Source organism: Monodelphis domestica, chromosome 4 (genome assembly GCF_027887165.1).
Source record: "Monodelphis domestica isolate mMonDom1 chromosome 4, mMonDom1.pri, whole genome shotgun sequence".
NCBI lineage: Eukaryota > Metazoa > Chordata > Mammalia > Didelphimorphia > Didelphidae > Monodelphis > Monodelphis domestica.
The window spans coordinates 57,291,288-57,300,923 of NC_077230.1; positions in this window are offsets into that span (position 1 = coordinate 57,291,288).

Sequence of the window (9,636 nt, forward strand, 5' to 3'; positions counted from 1 at the left end):
TCTGGGGTTTTTTCCCATTTTTCTTTCCAGAGGGTTTCCATCTTTTGGATAAGCTCCAGTTTGAGTTCTTCCAGAGCTTGTGGATAAGTTCCATTTTGGGGGCCATGTTTTGATTTTGTTTGAATTTCATCCTCTTCCTCTTCTTTTCCTTGGGTATTCCCACCATAAAAGTTTTCAATAGTCACTTTTTCCCCTTTCTTCTTGGAGGCTTGATTTTGGGCCATGTGAGCCATCCATTTGGTGTTTTTTTTTCCCCTTTCGTTTTTGGTCTGAGGTCTGGGTGATATGGGTGGGTTTTCTGTGTATTTAGGTTGCCTCAGACTAGTTCTTCCCAGCCTCCGCAGTTTGTTAGCATGCCCTCCCCTGTGCTCTATGGTCTCTTCTCACCAGTGCCAGGAATCTCCTGTAAAACCACTCTGAGGGGTGGATCTCTGGTATTCCCTGTCAGTTTACAGGGAGCCTGGCGTGCCCCCCCCCTCACTACAGTGAGGGGCGACGCTTCGGCCTTAGGCAGTTTTTACAGATTCTGGAGACTCCACACTGTTCCCAGTTTGCAGGGGCCCCACAGTCTGTGCGCTCTTCAGTTAGCAGGGTTCTCCCGTGAAACCGCCCTGAGAGGTCGTTCCCTAGCAGTCTTTAGATCCCAAGGACCCTGGTTTGCCCCCCCAGACAGAGACATTTCTCACTTACTTGCTGTCCCGGTGAGTGCTCTGATCCCCTACTGTGGTTCCCTGGGGGAGGAGGGGGAAGGGCGGTTCAATTCACGTTTTTGTGCAAGCTTTTCCTCCTTCTTATAGTGTGGCAATGTTCAGACCCCATGTACCTTTGTTTCTGTGGGGTACTGGAGAGTCCCTCTATTCTTCCAAAGATGATTTTTATGCTCTTTTGAGGTAGTCTATTTTGTTCGGTGCCGGGGGGAGGAAACAATTTGCATCTACATTGCAGCCATGTTTACCCGGAAGTCCAAAGTACTGATTTTAAGACAGAAGGTAAGGATTAAAAAATAACTATAACTATAAATATTTTTGACTAGATGGAACTTTTCCTTTGTCTTTGGACTCCAAGTAATAGTAGTCCTGAGTCAAAAGGCATGAACAAATGAGTAACGTTTTGCATATAATTCCAAATTATTTTTCCGATTATCAGACCAATTATTCACACTTCCACAGAGTGCATTACTTACTGTGCTTGTTCTATCTCTCTCCCTCTAAAATATACTATTTTTACCTGCTGATTCTCTTTGCCAATATCATCTGACACTATGTTTCTAGTTTTATTTCATATCACTTACATATATATATATATATATATATATATTTTACCATCCTTTAGCCAAATTGGATTAGACTTCTGTGTACTCCTTGGTGCCCAGCAAATGCCTATGGTTTCCTGCATCTAGGCCTTTGCTCATAATCTTTCCTTCTATCTGGAATGCCCTTCTTTTTAGTTTTCATCTACTGAATTAAATATTGGCTTCTTTATGAAGCTTTCTCTAATCCTTCTTGTCAGTAACATTCTTTTCTCTAGGATCTGATATAGTACTTCTTTTTGAACCTTTTACATATTTGTAATATGGTTGCCTCTGGTCTTATTGGAATCTCTCCAATGCAGTTTAAATGCCCTGGCTTGTGACAGTAGGCAATTGAGGCCTATTTGGAAAGGTTCCACTAAGGGCAAGAATAATCCCTGCCTTTATTCTAATTATCTGTGCTTTTGATGCTTCTACAGGACTGTTAGTTACATTGGGCAATGATCTTTGATTTGAATTTTTCCCTAGTCCCTTGCACAGAACTCTGCACAAAGTAATTTGAAATGTCTGGATGGGATCTGTGATTTTAGTGTGTAACTCCCAGTGGGGAAACCCCCTCCCAATGCAAATCAGCAACTACTCTGCAGCTCATTGTCTTAGAGTATTACTTATGGCACTGAGAATTTAAGCATCTTGCCCAGGGTAATAGAATTGTTATGTGTCATAGATAAAACTTGGTTCCAGGTTTTAATAAATTTGAGATACATTCTTTAGGTTCTTTATTCAATATTCCATTCTGTTTCTCTAGTATTATTAAATGTCTATCTTCTACTCACTATAGTGCCTGGTACAGAATAGGCACATAATAAATGTTTACTGATAGGCTAAAGTGCCTACTCTGTGCTAGGCATTGTATTGGGTGGAAGGTAGGCACTTAATAATATTTACTATTGTTTTTATGACCTACCTCATGTCAGGGGAACTATGTGTAGAGTGCCCAGGTTTTGTCTTTGAGAGAGAAAGTAGAGAGAGATTAGTAGAAGAAGTAGACAGATTAGTAGAAGAGTAAAGTAGCAGAAGAGAAAGTAGAGGTAAAGGTAGAGATAGAGATAGATTTATAGAGATAACAGAGCAAGGGCTAGACAGGGAGGCATGGTCTCCATGAACTCTGCTTATTGTGACAAAAAGAAAGACTTTTATAGAGAATAGAATTCTAAGCATTACATCATTATGGGGTTGTGTGTGTTACTTTCCCACAGAAAATTGTTTATGAAATAACTTCACCCCAAAACACTACCAGAGTTTCTTTACAAATGTAAGCAATTTGAGAAAGAGTGACAGCTAATCTATTCTGTGTAACATAGGGAAAGGAAGGTTTGGTACTTTTAGTCATGATATTACAAAGACCTCTTAGCTCTTCAAAATGAGGAAAGACCCAAGGGTTAATGATGACTATATGTAGGGAGGAATCCTTTCTTATCTGAGTTTCAGCCTAGAGAACAGTTATAGCTATGAGAATGGTCTTGCCAAGAATCACAAACTTACAGGCATGTCTTTTCTGGCTGTTTTTCCTCAGTGGACCTGATTTGTCCTAGGTACCTCCATATATCCATAATGTGAATCTTAAAATTTATCAGACTCTACCTTGGAACATTATCTTTAGGTTATGGTTAAGGTTATTCCCCATTTAAGCAATGGAGGTACTTGATCGGGAATGTATTGGGAACTTTAAAATTACTCCACCCATACTTAGGCATACTTTAGGGGAAGATAAAGTTGTAAAACTCCCTAGTGAACAATGAATGTACTTAACTCATACTTATAGTGAGGCCAAAACCTTAAGCTAGGTCTATTTTTAGATCTAATACAAAAGGGTGCTAAGTACCTATGAAGGTCAAATTAATCACTAAAAGGTCAGGCAACTTGCAAGGGGCAAGCTTAACAAAGAGGTGTGAAGTACTCAGAAGATATAGTCTACCCAGAGAAGGTGAGAACTAAAAACTAAGAATGGGCTGTCCTAGGAAAAGCTTCTACTGTGATTGGTAGATGTGAAAATTTAGGGGAGGTGACACAAGATAAATTTCTCTGTAAAAGGAGCTGTCTGAACCAATTCAAAGTAGTTTGATTAGTTCAGCTTTGGTAGCTGAATTGGAGGTCAGGAGTCAAAGGAGGCTGCTGGGTCTCTGAACACTAGAGTTTTGCTTGGAAAGATCTTGTGGTGAGTGATTAAAGACTGACTTAGTTTCTCTTAAAGAGAAAGACCTAGGCCATTGGTCTAGGCCCTAACTTTTTCCTACTATTTCCTCTTACTCTGTCTCTTTCTCTTTCCTTAATTCCTTCATTTATATTAATTAAAATCTCCATAAAACCCAGCTGACTTGGGTATTTCATATTTTGGAATTTTTCCCATGGCGACCACTTATTTTTTGATATAAAATCAAGATGCTAAAAATTATCTTTACAGTTTGGGCAATTCAAGGTCTTGAAACCCATATTTTCAAGGTCACAATAACCTTAATCACATACATTAGATCAAGCATCATAGGACTTTAAGGGAATTAGGTTTTTGCATAAGCATCTAAATAAAAGGAGAAAATATGACCCAAAGTTTTGGTAATGAACTTGGAATTGATGTTATTTGCCAGCAGGTATGACCCTGGTAACATAAAAAATGTAACTAAATACTGTGGATGAGAGAGATACCAGGAAATCTCATGCAAGAAGGAAATGGAACTTTGGCTGACAATGGAGGATGGGACTGGAATCTCCAGCTAAGAAAAGCAGAAGGACAGTTGCAAAGAAGTTCTTGGCTCTTCTGAACTGAGAGGGGAAGAAGCAACCTCACTGAGCTTATCTTGCTATAATCCCTCATTGATCTGAAGAGACCCAGATTAGCCATCATTCCTTCAAGTGGTTGATAGAAACTTTTTCCCTTTGGGGAAGGCAAGAGACTATCTAAAAAGAAGATTTTCCTTCAAAACTGTATTTCTATATCAAGAAATTACACCAGCCTGACTCCATCAATGTCTTCAGGGACTCAAGTCCCCAGACCTGAGCCCTCAATCCCTGAAGGAAATTTAGGTAGAAAATAGAATAGGGACTTCCTGTTTCCCTCTTCCCTAAACCTATCAATCTTGATTCTCCAACTAATAAATAGATCTTATAAATTAAGAAATAAACATCTCATTCTTCAAATGTACTAAGGGGGGGGGGAGGACAAGATAGTATTCATCCACCGAGAGAACAGAAACCAGAGATTGAAGGAGATTTTCTCTTTGCCTTTCAGCTCTGGACATAGATCCAACCTTCTCTGGGACAGCTCTGCCTGGGAGGAAAGTGGTGTTTCTCTTTATATGTTTCCTCTCTCTCAGTTACCTGTCAAACTTTGGTTCCTTATCCCCTGCTAGTACAATACCAAATATTTAAAGAGGCCCAAGAAGGTAAATATAGGAGTCCAGATATACTAACATCTGTTCCAAATAAACCATCTGCTAATTTAACAAATTTTATTTGAAATGTTATGGGAGAAATTTCTAAGACAAAAGAGTACTGTGAAGATTGGATTTGGCTCTCCCCTGATTGTAACAATGAAAGTACTTAGTTCTTTCTTGATTATGAAGATGAAATTGTAACCCCCTGTCTATTTGCTGATTTAATCCCCAAAATGTAAGCACAATATTTAAAGATGAGTGGGAAGATCTGCCCATTTTAGATCTTATCACCAAGGGTGTTGTAAATCTTAAAACTGCTCAAACTCTACCTTAAAACATCTGGTTAAGGCTATTCCCATTTAAACAATGGAGGTACTTGATCAGGAATGTATTGGGAACTTTAAAATTACTCCACCCATACTTAGGCATACCTTAGGGGAAGATAAAGTTGTAAAACTCCTTAGTGAACAATGAAGGTGCTTAACTCATACTTATAGTGAGGCCAAAAAAGCCCTTAAGCTAGGTCTATTTTTAGATCTAATACAAAAGGGTGCTAAGTACCTATGAAGGTCAAATTAATCACTAAAAGGTCAGGCAACTTGCAAGGGACAACCTTAGCAAAGAGGTGTGAAATAGGAAGTTTTAGTCTACTCAGAGAAGGTGATAACAAGATGTGAATTAAGAATGGTCAGTCCTTTGGAAAATGTCTACTGTGATTGGTAGATGTGAAAATTTAGGGGAGGTGATATAGGAGAAAATTCTCTTTAAATGGAGGTCAGGAACTGAGAGCTGGGGCTCTTGGTGGGTCTCTCAGTGGCTGAACTTAGTTGAGCTGAGGAGCTGAACTGGAGGGTCTCTCTGAACACTAGAGTTTTGCTTGGGACAATCTTGTGGTGAGTGATTAAAGACTGACTTAGTTTTCTCTCTCTCTCTCTCTCTCTCTCTCTCTCTCTCTCTCTCTCTATTTCTCTCTCTCTCTCTCTCTCTCTCTCTCTCTCTCTCTCTCTCTCTCTCTCTCTCTCTCTCTCTCTCTAAAACATTATTTTATTTGGTCATTTCCGAGCATTATTCATTGGAGACAAAGATCTTTTTTCTCCTCCTCCCAACCCCCCCTACCTATCCCATAGCCAATGCACGATTCCACTGGGTATCACAAGTGTTCTTGATTTGAACCCATTTCCATGTTGTTGGTATTTGCACCAGAGTGTTCTTTTAGAATCTCTCCTCAGTCATATCCCCTCAACCCCTGTAGTCTAGTAGTTGGTATTCCTCGGTGTTTTTACTCCCACAGTTTGTCCTCTACTTGTGGATAGTGTTTTTTCTCCTAGATCCCTGCAGATTGTTCAGGTACATTGCATTGAGACTAATGGAGAAGTCCATTACGTTCGATTGTACCACAGTGTATTAGTCTCTGTGTACAATGTTTTCCTGGTTCTGCTCCTTTCGCTCTGCATCACTTCCTGGAGGTTGTTCCAGTCTCCATGGAATTCCTCCACTTTGTTATTCCTTTTAGCACAATAGTATTCCATCACCAACATATACCACAATTTGTTCAGCCATTCCCCAATTGAAGGGCATCCCCTCATTTTCCAATTTTTGGCCACCACAAAGAGCGCAGCTATGAATATTCTTGTACATGTCTTTTTCCTTATTATCTCTTTGGGGTACAAGCCCAGCAATACTATGGCTGGATCATAGGGCAGACATTCTTTTATCGCCCTTTGGGCATAGAGGTTTCTCTCTTAAAAGAAAGGCCTAGGCCCTAGCCTTCCTATTAGTTCCTCTTACTCTGTCTCTCTCCCTTTCCTTAATTCCTTCATTTGTATTAATTAAAATCTCCATAAACCCAGCCGACTTGGGTATTTCATATTTTGGAATTTTCCCATTATGACCACTTATTTTTGATTTAAATCAAGACACTAAAATTTATCTTTACAGTTTTTGGCAATTCAAAGTCTTGAAACCCATATTTTCACGGTCACAGTTTATGGCAACCATTCTTTTGTCTGTAACAGTGTAAATCTTCCACTTAATCATGAGGTGGGTGGTCTGTGACTCACATATGGGATAGTGGGTAACTAATTAGAATTGACTAACTGTCTTCTGGGTGGTCCTACAGAGAGTCAGCTGTGATTGGTAGACATGGAATTAGGGGAAGTAACACAAGAAAAAAGGTTTTTAAAAGAAAGAGACAAGGGCCTGAAGGAGGTTTGTTGTTGTTGGTTGGTCTTCTGGGAGTTGGTGGTGGTTCTTCTGGGAGTTTGAAAGAGATACACTTGGAGTGGAGCCTACTGGAATGGAGGCTGATAAAAGAATCTGCTGATTGAACTGTCAATGTGGTGAGTGTAAAGACTGACTTCCTTCCTTGCCCTTTCTGAAGGCATGAGCCTCTGGGAAAGGCCCATCACCTTGAGACTCCTTTCCCCTAGCTGGGTCCTTAGACTTTCTACCTGGCTCAGAGGAAGCCAGAGCTCTCTATCTCTCTCTTTTTCCCTTTTCTCTCTTCCTTAATATCTTCCCTCTACTGTAAAATTAACTACCATAAATTCCATTTTACTTTAGTAATTCATTTTGGGATTTAGAAATTAAATCCCTGGCAACCAATTAAATATTCAGTCCTTGTGGTCTTTTATGACTAAGTGTTAATGACTAAGTAAGTGTGAACTCTCTTGGTTAGTAACTTACTAAGTATTAAGTAGGGGTACTTCAAGTTGCTGATTGATTAGCGTAAAATAGACAAAGGGAATAAAAAATTCCCTTTCACAGAGTTTAAAAAAATGTTCACTTAAAGTCTGAATTGTAGTTTTCTCTTTCACAGTAATCTGTTTATAAAATCACTGGCTTACAGAGCTAGAAAGTGCCTTGAAATGTTGTTACTTGAATAAACAACCATAGAACTACCAAAGTATGTATAAGTCTTTAATTGAAGTAGGAAGATTTTTTTTTAACCTGGGAAGATGACCTGAACCTCAATCTTGGGACTTCCAATGAACTATACTCTGCAAGAGTTCCCAAACTATGGCCCTGAGGCCGTTTATCCAGCCCCCACTGCACTTCCAGAAGAGCCACCTCTTTCATTGGTGGTCAGTGAGAGGAGCACTGTATGTGCTGGCACCACAAAGTGCAGTGTTGCTCACATACAGTACTACTTCTATTGACATAATCCTTTGTGTGGCACCTTGTTCTGAGAGTAACTGAACAAGAACGAGGCTCCGTGCACAGGATTATGTGGCTGCACAATGGGAGATGTCAGCATGGTGAGTGGCTCTCTGGGGGAGGGGATTCCTCCCTGTGTATACTGATGCCTGGGATAGTGGTGTATATGGGCCTATGCAAAGTGTAACAGGTCCATCACAGCCAGCACTGCCTGCAGCCTCCTCTATCTCAGACAGCGGTATACAGATTTGTTCATAGTTTTTTAAATAGTCCTGCCCTCCAATGGTCTGAGGGACAGTGAACTAGCGCACTGTGTAAAAAGTTTGGGGACCCCTGAAGTACAGCATGTAATGTGCTTATAAAGAGTTTTGAAGAGGGGGAAGGGCAGGTTATCAGGGGCAAGGGTCAATTTGGAGTTACATAAAACAAGATTGTCAACTTCCTACAATTAATAGAGAAGATTCTAGTCAAGCCTAAGCTTAACCCATCTTTGACAAGATAAAAATTTAGTTTTTGCAAGGCTACTCAATGAAGGACATCCACAATATCTCTTAGCCTATTCAGAAATCTAACAGCCATGACTATTACTATATTTTTCCTTACATGTAACATATGTCAAAAAGTATTTATTAAATGTCAACTATGTGACAGGAACTGTGGATATAAAGGGGGGGGGGGGGGAAGGAAATAATTCCTGCCTTCAAAGAGCTAACATTCTAGAGCTAATGTGCACAGAATTAAGTACACACAAAATAAATCATGTAAATTTTTGAGGCTTGAGGGCCCTGGCAACTGAAGGGAATCCCTACAGGACTTACACAGATGTTTAAGGAAAAGGAATTCTAAGAGAGAGAAGTGAAATCATTCCACTCCAGATGATACAAGACAGGAGAGGGAGAGTCTTAAGTGAGGAACAGTAAACTGGACAGTAGGATGCAGAAAAGAAGGTAAGGTAAGGTAAGGATGTATGTAGTTGGAAAGGTAGATTGGGATCAAGATGTGAAGAACTCCCATACCTAAAAAAGTTTATATTTGAGCCCTGAGGCATGGATCCTGCATGTTGAAGATGAAGTGGGATTCTTTTCTGACTTTATCTCTATCTTCTTTATATCTTTTTGCCCCCCCCAAAAAACAACAACAACAACAACAACAACAACAACTATAGTTGTCCATTTTTGAGAGGAACATATGATGCTGTCAACCTGAAAAAAATAACTCATAACTACCAGAGTAGTTATATTAGAACATGTCTTTAATCAGGACAAGAGAGACAATGATCACAGTCATGACACAAAGCCACCACTTGGGGATGAATGCTTTTTCAGAAAAGCCACCAATGTGACGGAATACTATTGTGCTCAAAGGAATAATAAACTGGAGGAATTCCATGGAGACTGGAACAACCTCCAGGAAGTGATGCAGAGTGAGAGGAGCAGAACCAGGAGAACATTGTACACCAAGACTAATACACTGTGGTACAATAGAATGTAATGGACTTCTCTACTAGCAGCAATGCAGCGATCCAGGAAAATCCAGAGGAACTTATGAGAAAAAACGCTGTCCACATCCAGAGAAAGAATTGTGGGAATAGAAACACAGAAGAAAAGCAACTCCTTGATCACATGGGTTGATGGGGATATGATTGGGGATGTAGACTCTAAATGATCACCCTAATGTAAATATCAATAATATGGAAATGATTCTTGATCAATGATACATGTAAAGCTCAGTGGAATTGTGTGTCAGCTATGGGAGGGAGGTGGGGGTAGGGGAAGGAAAGAACAAGAATCTTGTAACTAT